This window comes from Neoarius graeffei, chromosome 1, assembly GCF_027579695.1.
Source record: "Neoarius graeffei isolate fNeoGra1 chromosome 1, fNeoGra1.pri, whole genome shotgun sequence".
NCBI lineage: Eukaryota > Metazoa > Chordata > Actinopteri > Siluriformes > Ariidae > Neoarius > Neoarius graeffei.
In genome coordinates, this window is record NC_083569.1 from 50,460,080 (window position 1) to 50,473,622 (window position 13,543).

The 13,543-nt window shown below is 44.1% G+C and overlaps 1 protein-coding gene across 1 annotated transcript in view; it reads right to left on the minus strand.

Moving 5' to 3' along the window:
- The window catches only part of arsj (arylsulfatase family, member J), a 49,929-nt gene that overhangs the window by 23,008 nt on the left and 13,378 nt on the right, over positions 1-13,543 (minus strand). The gene's annotated exons all lie outside the window — the stretch shown is intronic.

Genomic DNA, 13,543 nt, shown 5'->3' on the forward strand with positions numbered 1-13,543 from the left:
ACATATTACAATATCAGCAGACATTTTATATTTTGGTTTGAGAAATGACATGCCACCTTTGACCTGGATTTCCATGCGGTTACAATGTCAGGTGCCTGTTGACGTTTACTGGTAAACTACAAAACTAGAAATTAAATACAAACAACGAATGATTAACAAAATGTGATCTATGAAAATACGTACAAAGTGGGTAGAAAGTGGAACAAAAAGATTTTCTGACAGGTTAAACATTATCACTTCATTCATTTATAAACATTAGAATTACTTCCTCATTTATGTAAGCACCGACATCGATATATTTATCTAAAAGATCTCATCTCATTATCTCTAGCCGCTTTATCCTTCTACAGGGTCGCAGGCAAGCTGGAGCCTATCCCAGCTGACTACGGGCGAAAGGCGGGGTACACCCTGGACAAGTCGCCAGGTCATCACAGGGCTGACACATAGACACAGACAAACATTCACACCTACGGGCAATTTAGAGTCACCAGTTAACCTAACCTGCATGTCTTTGGACTGTGGGGGAAACCGGAGCACCCAGAGGAAACCCACGCGGACACGGGGAGAACATGCAAACTCCGCACAGAAAGGCCCTCACCGGCCCCGGGGCTCGAACCCAGGACCTTCTTGCTGTGAGGCGACAGCGCTAACCACTACACCACCGTGCCGCCCTTGTTTAATTATCTAAAAGATATTTAGTACAAAATATAAGTATGTAAAACAAATTTTAAATAAAAATTATGTTTTGTTAACTTAATACCACATACCAATTATTATTATTTTTTTTAAATAATCAATCATCTGGGTGTCGATGATTGTGGAACGGTGTCGATAACTGTGGACAAAGGTGTCAATAATTTTGGAACGGCGTCGCGTGATCCGATACGGTAAGTAATCGGGAATCAACTCTTTTTTTTAGTGGAAGTTTGAGTAATTATTTATGCACAATTTACATATTGAAAGTCTTTTCTACTTTTGCAATGGCCAAAAGATTGTTAAGGTGTCGATAATTGTAGCCGCTGCTCTACTAACAAGCCACACACACAGCTCTGGAAAAAATTAAGAGACCACTGCAAAATTATCAGTTTCTCTGGTTTTACTATTTAGAGGTATGTGTTTAAGGAATATGAACATTGTTTTATTCCATAAACTACTGACAACATTTCCCCCAAATTCCACGTAAAAATATTGTCACTTTGAGCATTTACTTGCAGAAAATGACAACTGGTCAAAATAACAATTAAGATGAAGTGTTCTCAAACCAGAACTTGACATTAACGGTAGTCCGACTGTCCGGGACAACCAAATGTTTAGTCTGGACAAGTCAAATTTGCATCTGCCTGTCTGATGGGACAAATTGAATATTTGTTGAAAATAACTATTTTTATAGTAATTATTCAAGACTTGCATCAATAAAGTTCCAACAAAACTAGTTCAATCACCTCGATCTGGCCATGTTATTGCTTACGAAATTCCGGGTAAACTGAGTACAGCAGGTGTGTGTGTGTAATAATAACTGCAACATAATATACAATTATAGATTATTAGACTTTGAATTCATCGAAATCAGAGAAATGGCGATCAAATACCTCAATAAAATAAATATTTGTGGTGAATTTTCATTTCATTCAGACTTTCATTGCATTTTCCTTTTCCATGGTTCACATTAACCATCACAAATGTCGGAAAATATTTGGCAGGAATTTTATGACAGTGCCAAACTCACTTACGGTTTGTTTTCATTCACAACATGATTCTGTCACCCTTATCATATCCAACTTGTTTTCTTTCAGTTTCATTTTTTTAAATTAATTTATACTTCATGCTTTACTGGATTAATCAAGATTTAACTTTATTTCCTCCAGAAGCTTTGAATTTGGGTGAGTCTAACTCTTAAAACTGTAAATCAGGTAATGGGTTACAACAACACATGCACCATAATGGAGAATTGGGTAGTTTTTGTTTATTGTTACAGCTAAAGTTTAAGTTTTATCGAAAAATTGTAAATCATTAAAGCATAATGATTATCATAACTACACCTGCTTTTTGATAGACTTTGTTAACCACTTTCCTTTCACTGAACTTGTAAATGCATAGTAATAAAAAGGTTATGGTCAAGATAAGTGAAAACTCTTGCTGCTTGTCCGAGTGGATTAAAAAGTTAATGTCAAGCCCTGCAGACCTTGAATAATTCATAGAAATCAAGATCATATTCAATTCTAAGCAACACAATACTAATGTCTGAACTTAGGATGAGTTCAGAAATCAATATTTGGTGGAATAACCCTGACATTTAATCACAGCTTTCATGCATCTTGGCATGCTCTCCACCAGCCTTTCACGTTGCTCTTGGGTGACTTTATGCCACTGCTGGTGCAAAAATTCAATTAGCTCAGCTTTCTTTGATGGCTGGTGACCATCCATTTTCCTCTTGATCACATTCCGGCGCGCAGGTGGCCAAGTGGTTAGAGCGCTTGACCGCTAAGCGAATGGTCCCTGGTTCGAGCCTCGGCTCGACGGGGATCTGGGGCTCGCTCCCTGTCCACCCAGCAGTGAATGGGGACCTGGTGGAAACACTGGGGAAGTTAAAGGCGGCGAGGAAAGGAACTGGCCACCCTACCTCACTATGCCGATGGCCCAGGACAAGTGCGCTCTCTAACAGGCACTCCCCTAATGTACGAATCGTATATGGGACTCCCCTTTGCTTGATCACATTCCAGAGGTTTTCAATGGGGTTCAGGTCTGGAGATTGGGCTGGCCATGACAGGGTCTTGATCTTGTGGTCCTCTATCCAAACTTTGTTTGGCCTGGCTGTGTGGCATAGAGCACTGTCCTGCTGAAAAACCCAATCCTCAGAGTTAGGGAACATTGTCAGAGCAGAAGGAAGCAAGTTTTCTTCCAGGAGAACCTTGTACATGGCTTGATTTATGCGTTCTTCACAAACAAAAATCTGCCCCATTCCAGCCTTGCTGAAGCACCCCCAGATCATCACCGGCCCCCACCAAATTTCACAATGGGTGCAAGACACTGAGGCTTGAAGGTTTCTCCATGTCTCCGTCTAACCATTAGATGACCAGGTGATGGGAAAAGTGGAAAATTGGACTCCTCAGAGAAGATGACCTTATTCCAGACTGCTACGGTCCTTTAGCAAACTTCAACCTGGCTCTTCTTTGCTTCTCAGTGATGAAGAGTTTTATTTCTAGCTTTGTATGACTTCAACCCCACCTGGAGAAACCGGTTTTGAACTGTCCTTGCCATGCACTTAACCCCAGCTGCCATTTGCCATTTTTTTGCAGGTCATTTGATGTCATCCTGTGGTTGTTGAGTGACATTCAAAGGAGCTGATCATCATCCCGGTCAGTGGAGAGTCGCTTTCTTCCTCTGCCGGTCTGTAACTTTGCTGTCCCCAGTGTCTGCTGCTTGACCTTGCCAAGAAAGATGAACTGCCATCTTTGAAATTTTGAGGATGGAAGCAACCTGATGCTCACTGAATCCTTCTATCAGTAAAGCCAGGTCTGAACCCTTATTTTCCTCACTCAAAACTTTCCTTTTTACCTCTTTTGACATTATATTTTTGTATTCCAATTAAATTTAAGGTACTACTAGCACTGTTTTTGCTATCCAAACTGATCCTATTGCAAGAGGATAGTGATGACCACAGCAGTGGTTTTTATATTTTTCATCATTAAATAAGATTTGGTTCAGGTGATTTACCTAATCAGTGCCTCATTACGCTACATCAGCCGCCGAGTGGCCAGTGGTTAGGGTGTCCGCCTCTCAATCGGGAGATCGTGAGTTCTACTCACGGTCAGGTCATACCAAAGACCATCATAAAAATAGTGCTTAGTGGCAAGGCATGCTGCAATACAGATGTGAGTGGGGAGTCAAACTCTTGCGGTTACCAGAGGACTAGCCCCCCACTGTAACCCCAGCTATGTAATATTGGCGAGAAGCTGAGGGCTACAAAACAGAGATCGGCAACGCCAAATGTGCCACAAATGGTGTGGGAAAGACTTTGACCTCATTAAGTAAAAAGAGGTGTGCTTGTGTTGGAATTCCAGCACAGACACTGGAACAAAATGGCTGCCATACATAGAAATGCTGATTTAAGAAAAAACATGAATTGGTCTCTAAATTTTTTTCCAGAGCTGTATCTGTAAGTCAATAAGTAAGGTAGCTACAGTGTCATATGGAATAAAGTATCCAGGTGCTAAACTGACAGCAAGTTAGTATTACATTACATTACAGGCATTTAGCAGACGGCATGGTGGTGTAGTGGTTAGCACTGTCGCCTCACAGCCCCGTGGCCGGCGAGGGCCTTTCTGTGTGGAGTTTGCATGTTCTCCCCGTGTCCGCGTGGGTTTCCTCCGGGTGCTCCGGTTTCCCCCACAGTCCAAAGACATGCAGGTTAGGTTAACTGGTGACTCTAAATTGAGCGTAGGTGTGAATGTGAGTGTGAATGGTTGTCTGTGTCTATGTGTCAGCCCTGTGATGACCTGGCGACTTGTCCAGGGTGTACCCCGCCTTTCGCCCGTAGTCAGCTGGGATAGGCTCCAGCTTGTCTGCAACCCTGTAGAACAGGATAAAGCGGCTAGAGATAATAAGAGAGAGAGAGAGAGAGAGACAGGCATTTAGCAGACACGCTTATTCAGAGCGACGTACAACAAGACCTTGACATACCCACAGCAGTGGGCAGCCCGGGGAGCAGTTGGGGGTTAGGTACCTTGCTCAAGGGCACTTCAGCCATTCCTGCTGGTCCAGGGAATCAAACAGGCAACCTTTAGGTCCCAAGGCTGCTTCTCTAACCTTTAGGCCATGGCTTATAATAAATATAATAAAAATAGAACAGTAAAGTGTTGAAAATTTCAGGTAGGCAGATAATGTGCAAAGTGTAAAAAGTTTCCTCGTCATCTTTGGTAATTAACAATAATTCTCTTCAAGTGTCTATTCATTAAATCCTCTAGCACATTGTAGGATTTTTGTAACACCTTTATTAAAGGGATGAAGACAGACACTAGTGGGTGTTTCAATACAGTGAAAAAGAAAGGTTACATAGCATAAATGAACAAACTGTTTTTAAAAAAAAAGCTCAAACCTGAACAGGTCAGCAGAAATATGAGATTCACGGTGTTATACTCCATCCATTATCTGTAGCTGCTTATCCTGTCCTACAGGGTTGCAGGCAAGCTGGAGCCTATCCCAGCGGACTAGTGCCGCTTTTCCACTACAAACGTGGCTGAGCCGTGCCGTGCTGAGTCGAGCTGAGCGGGGCTGTTGGAGTTGCATTTCGACTACAACCGCGCTGAACCGTGCTGGCTGGAAGTGGGTGGACACATTGGGTGGAGTTAGCGAAAGTGGGTGGACGTCAGGTGATGTCGTTAAGCAGCGCAAACAGTGACATCAGTGAGCTTTTAAGCGGTAGTCTCACGACCCGAATAGTAAACAATAAACATGAAGTCGTTAGTGTTGCTGGTCTTGGTGCTGTGGCTTGTTGTCACCGACAACGCCAACAGATACTGGCAAGAGCGTATAGATGAGGCGAGGCGCATAAGGCTTCAGAAATTCTCGTAATTCGTAATTATGCTCCTTCCGGGTTTACAGTGTTTACAGATCCCAGCGTGCTCGCGGGGCGTGTGTGGGCATGTGAGGACACTCCTCCTCACCAATCAGTGCACAGGGGAGTGTCTGCTCACGCCCCCAGCCTCACTCGGCTCGCTTTGGCTCGCTTCAGCCCCACTCCAAAACGGTGCGAGTTTTAGGGGCTAAGCAGAGCTGAAGCGAGCTGAGTCGTGCTGTTTTTTGGTAGTCGAAACGCGAGCCGTGTCGGGCTGAAGTGAGCTGAAAAAGGGTAGTGGAAAAGGGCCATATGGGCAAGAGGCAGGGTACACCCTGGACAAGTCGCCAGGTCATCACAGGGCTGACACAGATACACACAACCATTCACACTCACATCTACGGTCAATTTAGAGCCAGCAATTAGCCTAACCTGCATGTCTTTGGACTGTGGAGGAAACCCACGCGGATATGGGGAGAACATGCAAACTCCGCACAGAAAGGCCCTCGCCGGCCACTGGGTTTGAACCCAAGACCTTCTTGCTGTGAGGTGACAGTGCTAACCACTACACCACCATGCCACCGTGTTATACTCCATTAGCTCTAATTTACGATGTCATAAATCTGCAACAGCAAGGTTGGCTTTAAGTCACACGTAGAACTTTAGGGTCACTGACCAATATCACTGTACCAACATAGACTCACCGGCCACTTTATTAGGCACACCTGTTCAACTGCTCGTTAACACAAATATCTAATCAACCAATCACATGGCAGCAACTCAATATATTTAGGCATGTAGATATGGTCAAGACAACCTGCTGAAGTTCAAACCAAGCAGCAGAATGGGGAAGAAAGGTGATTTAAGTGACTTTGAATGTGGCATGGTTGTTGTTGCCAGACGGGTTGGTCTGAGTATTTCAGAAACTGCTGATCTACTGGGATTTTCATGCACAACCACATCTAGGGTTTACAGAGAATGGTGTGAAAAAGAGAAAATATCCAGTGAGCAGCAGTTCTCTGGGTGAAAATGCCTTGTTGATGCCAGAGGAGAATGGCAAGACTGGTTCGAGATAACAAAAAGGCAACAATCACTCAAGTAACCACTCATTACAACCAAGGTATGCAGAAGACCATGTGTGAATGCATAACATGTCGAACCTTGAAGCAGCTGGGCTACACCAACAGAAGACCACACTAGGTGCCACTCCTGTCAGCTAAGAACAGGAAACTGAGGCTACAATTCACATGGGCTCACCAAAATCGGACAATAGAAGATTGGAAAAACGTTGCCTGGTCTGATGAGTCTTGATTTTTGCTGTGACATTCAGATGGCAGGGTCAGAATTTGGCATAAACAACACGAAAGCGTAGATCCACCCTGTTTTGTATCAACAGCTCAGGCTGCTGGTGGTGGTGGTGTAATGGTGTGTGGATATTTTCTTGGCACACTTTGAGCCCCTTAGTACCAACTGAGCATCGTTTAAAGGCCACAGCCTACCCAAGTATTGTTGCTGGCCATGTCCATCCCTTTATGACCGCGGTGTACCCATCTTCTGATGGTTACTTCCATCAAGATAACACGCCATGTCAGAAAGCTCAAGTCATCTCAAACTGGTTTCTTGAACATGACAATGAGTACTCAAATGACCTCCATAGTCACCAGATCTCAATCCAATACAGCACCTTTGGGATGTACAGGGATGTGATTTGGGACTGGTGAAATTATCTGAAAATTTTAGGCGGGGGTCTGGGGGCCGCAGGCCCCCAGCTGGTCCAGGGCAGCGCCCTGGTGGGGGGACAAGGGGGGAAGCCCCCCGAAGCTCCTGGGTTTTGGGGTTTTCTGACTTAAAAATTGTACTAAAATGGCAAGCAAAACACACAAGAAAAAACTTGTCATGATTAACAAATTCAAGCCAATTTAATGGTCAACATGCAACTCTGACACACACGCTCACTCTCACTCACACACACACACACACACACACACACACACACACACACACACACACACACACACACTCACTCTCCCCCCCCCCCAAAGAACCAGCGCGAGCAGGGCCCGCTAGCCCCGCGCCTTGGGACGTAATTCGCCCCGAGGCGAGCCGCGGCGCTCCGCTTAGGTTTCGTTTCTATCCCGGGCTCCAGCCCGACTTTGCACGCTCGTAGCTCGGGCAGGGGAGGTCCCAGTATCCCCAAACTTGACAGCCAGAGACCTCTGCCCTCTCCCCAAAGAACGAAATCGCTGAACAAATGTCTCACAGTCTCATGTCCAACGTCTGTAGCAACCTCTTTCTCCAACCATTCCCAGCGGAACTTGTTTTTCACTATTCTGTCGATTTCTTTAACTCGATTTGCATCTTTACGCTCGATCACGGAGGTTGCCATCTTTCAACTCTTTGTTTGAAGCGAGCTTACGTACAGCTAACAAGCGCGTTCATTGGTTGTTACAGAGCGATGGGCCAATCACGTACCTCGTTTCATCTCAATCACGTAATTGCGTAAATGACGTAATTACGTCAATGAGATGAAACGAGGTACGTGATTGGCCCATCGCTCTGTAACAACCAATGAACGCGCTCGCTTCAAACAAAGAGTTGAAAGATGGCAGCCTCCGTGATCGAGGCATAAAGATGCAAATCCGAGGCTGCCATCTTTCAAACAAAGTCGGAACGAATAGGATACGAATGTGGATTTGAGGGAAAATCGGAAACATTTTTTTTTCCAAGTTTTGAGGTGAAAAAAGCGGAATTCCGCAAATTCGCGGAAAAATCACATCCCTGGATGTAGTGGAACGGGAGATTCGCGTCATGGATGTGCAGCCGACAAACCTACAGCAACTGCATGATGCTATGATGTCAATATGGACCAAAACCTCTGAGGAATGTTTCCAGCACCTTGTTGAATCTATGCCATGAAGAATTAAGATGGTTGCGGAGGCAAAAAGGGTTCCAACCCGGGACTGGCAAGGTGTATCTAATAAAGTGGCCGGTGAGCGTAGATTCATCAGATTAAGTTATGTGTTTTGAAAAAGGACTGAAAATGTATTGTTAAAGAGAAAAATACTGAGCTAAGGTAAAAGTGAGTATATTTTATAGTTAATCTTATTTTTATGGAGTTAGAACTGTGGTCAGAGACACCACAGACAAGTGGAACCCGATCCAAAATCTCTTTCAACTGCTAAAAGTTGCTGTCAAAATCCTGTCACGGTTTCTAATCACGGCTGGCGTGTTGACGTAACCGCTGGAGTGTACTTCAACCTATCACACATCCAGTAAAACCAAAAGTCTCTCCTTGTATGCAGTCCACAATACATGTGTCTTTTGACCACCACAGCCACTAGCTCTACAAATCCTTACCCAATCCGTGCTGGAAGTGCTGCCAGCTCTATGTTCTTCCACACTACAGTGTTCCTCCTACATCTGGTCCAAATAAACACATTAAACTCCACTCTACAGTTAATCACATACAGACCCTGAATCAAAAAAAAAAAAAAAGCTGCTCTTTTAGGTTTTCCCTCAGACTAACAGTCATTCAGTCACACCTTTTTCTAGTTTCCGATTCTTCCTAACAGATCATTCAATCTGCCGATTCCTCCTTTTTAATCCTCTCCATTTTTCCACTCCATGTGACCTAATGTACTACATTATTCTAAAAAGTTAAAACTAAGACATGCAAGCATTTTCTCATCTCATCTCATTATCTCTAGCCGCTTTATCCTGTTCTACAGGGTCGCAGGCAAGCTGGAGCCTATCCCAGCTGACTACGGGCGAAAGGCGGGGTACACCCTGGACAAGTCGCCAGGTCATCACAGGGTTGACACATAGGCCAAGTTTACATTAGACCGTATCTGTCTCGTTTTCTTCGCGGATGCACGGTCCGTTTACATTAAACCGCCTGGAAACGCCGGGAAACGGGAATCCGCCAGGGTCCACGTATTCAATCTAGATCGTGTCAGCTCCGGTGCTGTGTAAACATTGAGATACGCGGATACGCTGTGCTGAGCTCTAGCTGGCGTCGTCATTGGACAACGTCACTGTGACATCCACCTTCCTGATTCGCTGGCGTTGGTCATGTGACGCGACTGCTGAAAAACGGCGCGGACTTCCACCTTGTATCACCTTTCATTAAAGAGTATAAAAGTATGAAAATACTGCAAATACTGATGCAAATACTGCCCATTGTGTAGTTATGATTGTCTTTAGGCTTGCCATCCTTCCACTTGCAAGTGGTAAGTGATACGCGCTGGGATCACACACACAGCGGCTCAGTCCCGAATCGTGGCTTGTGCGCTTCACTCGCGTGCTCTGTGAGCTGCGCAGGGCCGGAGTGCGCACCCTCCAGAGGGCACTCGCTGTTCAGGGCGGAGTGATTTGGAGCGCAGGATGCCTGCGGAGCCGAGCGTATCCGTGTATTGGTGTTGCTGTGTGCACACTATTCGTTTTAAAAATGTTAATCTGATGATCCGCTGATACGGTCTAATGTAAACATGGGCATAGACAACCATTCACACTCATACCTACAGTCAATTTAGAGTCACCAGTTAACCTAACCTGCATGTCTTTGGACTGTGGGGGAAACCGGAGCACCCGGAGGAAACCCACGCGGACACGGGGAGAACATGCAAACTCCACACAGAAAGGCCCTCGCCGGCCACGGGGCTCGAACCCGGACCTTCTTGCTGTGAGGTGACAGCGCTAACCACTACACCACCGTGCCACCCCATGCAAGCATTTTGCTCTTTTGAAAGTGTCGAGTTACTGAATTAATGTATTGAATTTCCACTGTAGTGAAACTGAGAAAATTGCAAGCACGTTGCAGAATGTTATCATAAAATCAATACCATGCGATACAGTCATGTCATCATTTCATCAAGGACAGAAAAATAAATAAGTGATTTATTAAGATCACAGTTCTCTCTTGAATGATTCAACACGGATATACGGAATGGGCTTTGAATTTTCTTTGCATCTGCATGTATGCTAATAAATGCCAATATTCCACTATGAACACAGCGCGTTCAGCTTTATCTAATTATTTAATGGGCACACCCTTATCTGGAACTTGTTATACTGTGGCCAATCATCTATTTATTGTTCGTTATTTCAGGGGTGTTTTCAATTGTCGAAAACCTTTACCCAGGTACTCTGAAACATGGGATGTTGACGTTGTGTTAGATTATATGAAGTTATTATACCCTTTGGACAAGCTTTCATTAAAAGAACTTACGTTAAAGTTAGTGGGCCTTCTTGCCCATACCTCAGGACAGAGATGTCAAACTTTAGTTCATTTGGATATTGAATGCATGAAGAAAACACAGAATTATTATTTATTCCAACTAACGGAGCACATGAAGCAGAGTAGACCAGGAAATACATTTGATTCCTTCTACGTAATAAAATATCAGGAACAGGAATTGTGTGTTTATACGACACTAGAACATTATCTTCAGCGAACTTTGTTACATCGTCAGCCTGGACACTAGGGCTGGGTATCACCAGATACCTCACGATACGATGGCGATATTTTGCTCACGATAACAATATCACAGTACAGCGATAATCGATATATTGCAAGAAATTTCAACCACATCACAATATCTGTGTCACTGAAGAAAATCAGAATTTATTGACCACTGTAAAATTACATTTCACATACATAACTACACACTCTTGCCAGACATACATTTGTCTCTATTCCACTGCTGGCAAAACCAAGAGTTGCTTCACTACAACATACAGAAAATTCCCATTTCTGTGCTAGTATTATCAACTTTTCTGTAAGCATGGACACATCAGTGCTGCTTAACAAGCAGAATCAAATTGTTTTATGAAAACTTAAAACTTGCACTGCAGACTGCACATACATTTCAGTGCTAACACTAATATCAATTTGTTCTTTGTAAACTTGAGAACATATACCAGAGAACATTTAACTTGTGCTAAGTACTTGCGTACCGACTAGTGGCCTAGTGGTAGCGTGTCTGCCTCTCGATTGGGAGATCGTGAGTTCTATTCACGGTCGGGTCATACCAAAGACCATCATAAAAAAATGGTACCATCTGGCAAGGCACGCTGCAATACAGATGTGCATGGGGAGTTAAACTCTCGTGGTTACCAGAGGACTAGCCCCCCACTGTAACCCTAGCTATGTAATAGGCGAGAGGCCGAGGGCTATGGAAACGGAGATCGGCGCCGCCCGATGCGCCACCATACAGAGTTGGGCCTGGTTAGTACTTGAGTGGGAGACTGCCTAGGAATACCAGGTACTGTAAGGTGTGGGAAGGACTTTAACTTTTTAACTTAGTACTTGTGTAAAGTTTGATCCAAACCTGTACTGTGAGCACACATTACAAAACTGCATGTTCTTCTTCAGGAAGAGCAACTGGTCAGCATGCTCAGAGGTGAGACAGCTCCTCTGAGAGCTGATTATGTCACCTGCAGTAGAAACTGAATATCTAATTGGAGCGAAACAGGTTTCGCAGAGTGCGTACTCTTTGTCCGGCTCACTGTTTTTTTTTCTCCTTTCCTTTGGAATCCAAAGTGCCTCCAAACATCTGCCTTAAAGTTCGGTGGCGTCCCTAGGTTTACGTTAACAGCCATGCTTGCTTGTTTTTTTTCCTCACTGCAACCACCGGGAAAAAAAGAGAAGACGAAGAGTGCCTTGCAGTGAGGTAGCGGCACAGCGACACCTTGCGGAGCGGAAGTCGTACTGGATTTACAACCCATCTGAAACATTTATTATTTGAAAAAATATCGATATTCAAATTTTGAGTATCGATATTGAATCGGAAGACAAAGTATCGTGATATATCGCCGTATCGATATTTTTGCTCACCCCTACTGGACACACAAAACTGTTGCTTTTGTATGTTAAGCCTTTTTCACCAGTTGGAACCAGCACAGTAGGTCGATGGATTAAAACACTTCTTGACTTAAGTGGCATAAACACTGCTAACTTTAAGGCGCACAGCACTCGTTCCGCTAGCGTAAGTAAAGCTAGTCAAACGGTTCCAGTAGATACTATTTTGAAACATGTAGAAATGATCCCCATGTTTTGACTTAATGGCAAAGGAGCACCTCTTACTGTCAGTGTGATACACTGGTTGTACTGGTTGCAGTACAACCAGTGTATCACATCAGCTACCACACCCACCACCCTTTTATACTGTGGCATTTCTTTTGTCCTAATCCAGGGGTTCTCAACCTTTTGCAACCTGGGCCCCACCAAATCTGGTTCATTGCAGTTGGGGGCCCCTCTTCTCGCCCCGCCCCCATCCCCCCCCCAAACACACTCACCCGCAGTGACGCCACCCGACCTACAGCACCTTATATCGACCGATAGATAGATAGATAGATAGATAGATAGATAGATAGATAGATAGATAGATAGATAGATAGATAGATAGATAGATAGATAGATAGATAGATAGCCCTGGGCTAGATTATTATTATTATTATTAGTAGTAGTAGTAGTAGTAGTAGCAGTAGCAGCAGTAGTAGCATTATCCATAGTAGACTAGCAGTAAGAAAACAACAAAAACAACAAATTATTTGGGTAGAGCTGAAATGGGGAAAGCAAAAATACAGTGTGGGGTAGTAGTCTTTAAAAAGACTGTTTGGGTTTTGCGCTGTATCGATGGATTGATGATAGTAGACTAGCGAGAGTCGGCACGAGTTAACTCGGCAAGAAACCAGACTAGTGTGTGTGTGGCAAGCACTCACACGGTGGCCACGGTATGCAGACTCACTCACGTGACGTTGCGTCATGTTCGCGTCACGGGCTTAAAATAACCTACACACAAGATTTTATGATAGATTGATGATAGATTTTATAATAGTATTGATTTGTATGTAATAGTCCAATGTCCTGCATTTTGACATGGGTAAATGTGTTGCATCTGCTTAGCTACTATAGCCTGTTAGCCCCAGATTTTTTTTTTCCTCCATACATGAAGCCTACTCGCGACCCCCCTGGAGTACCTCCGCGCC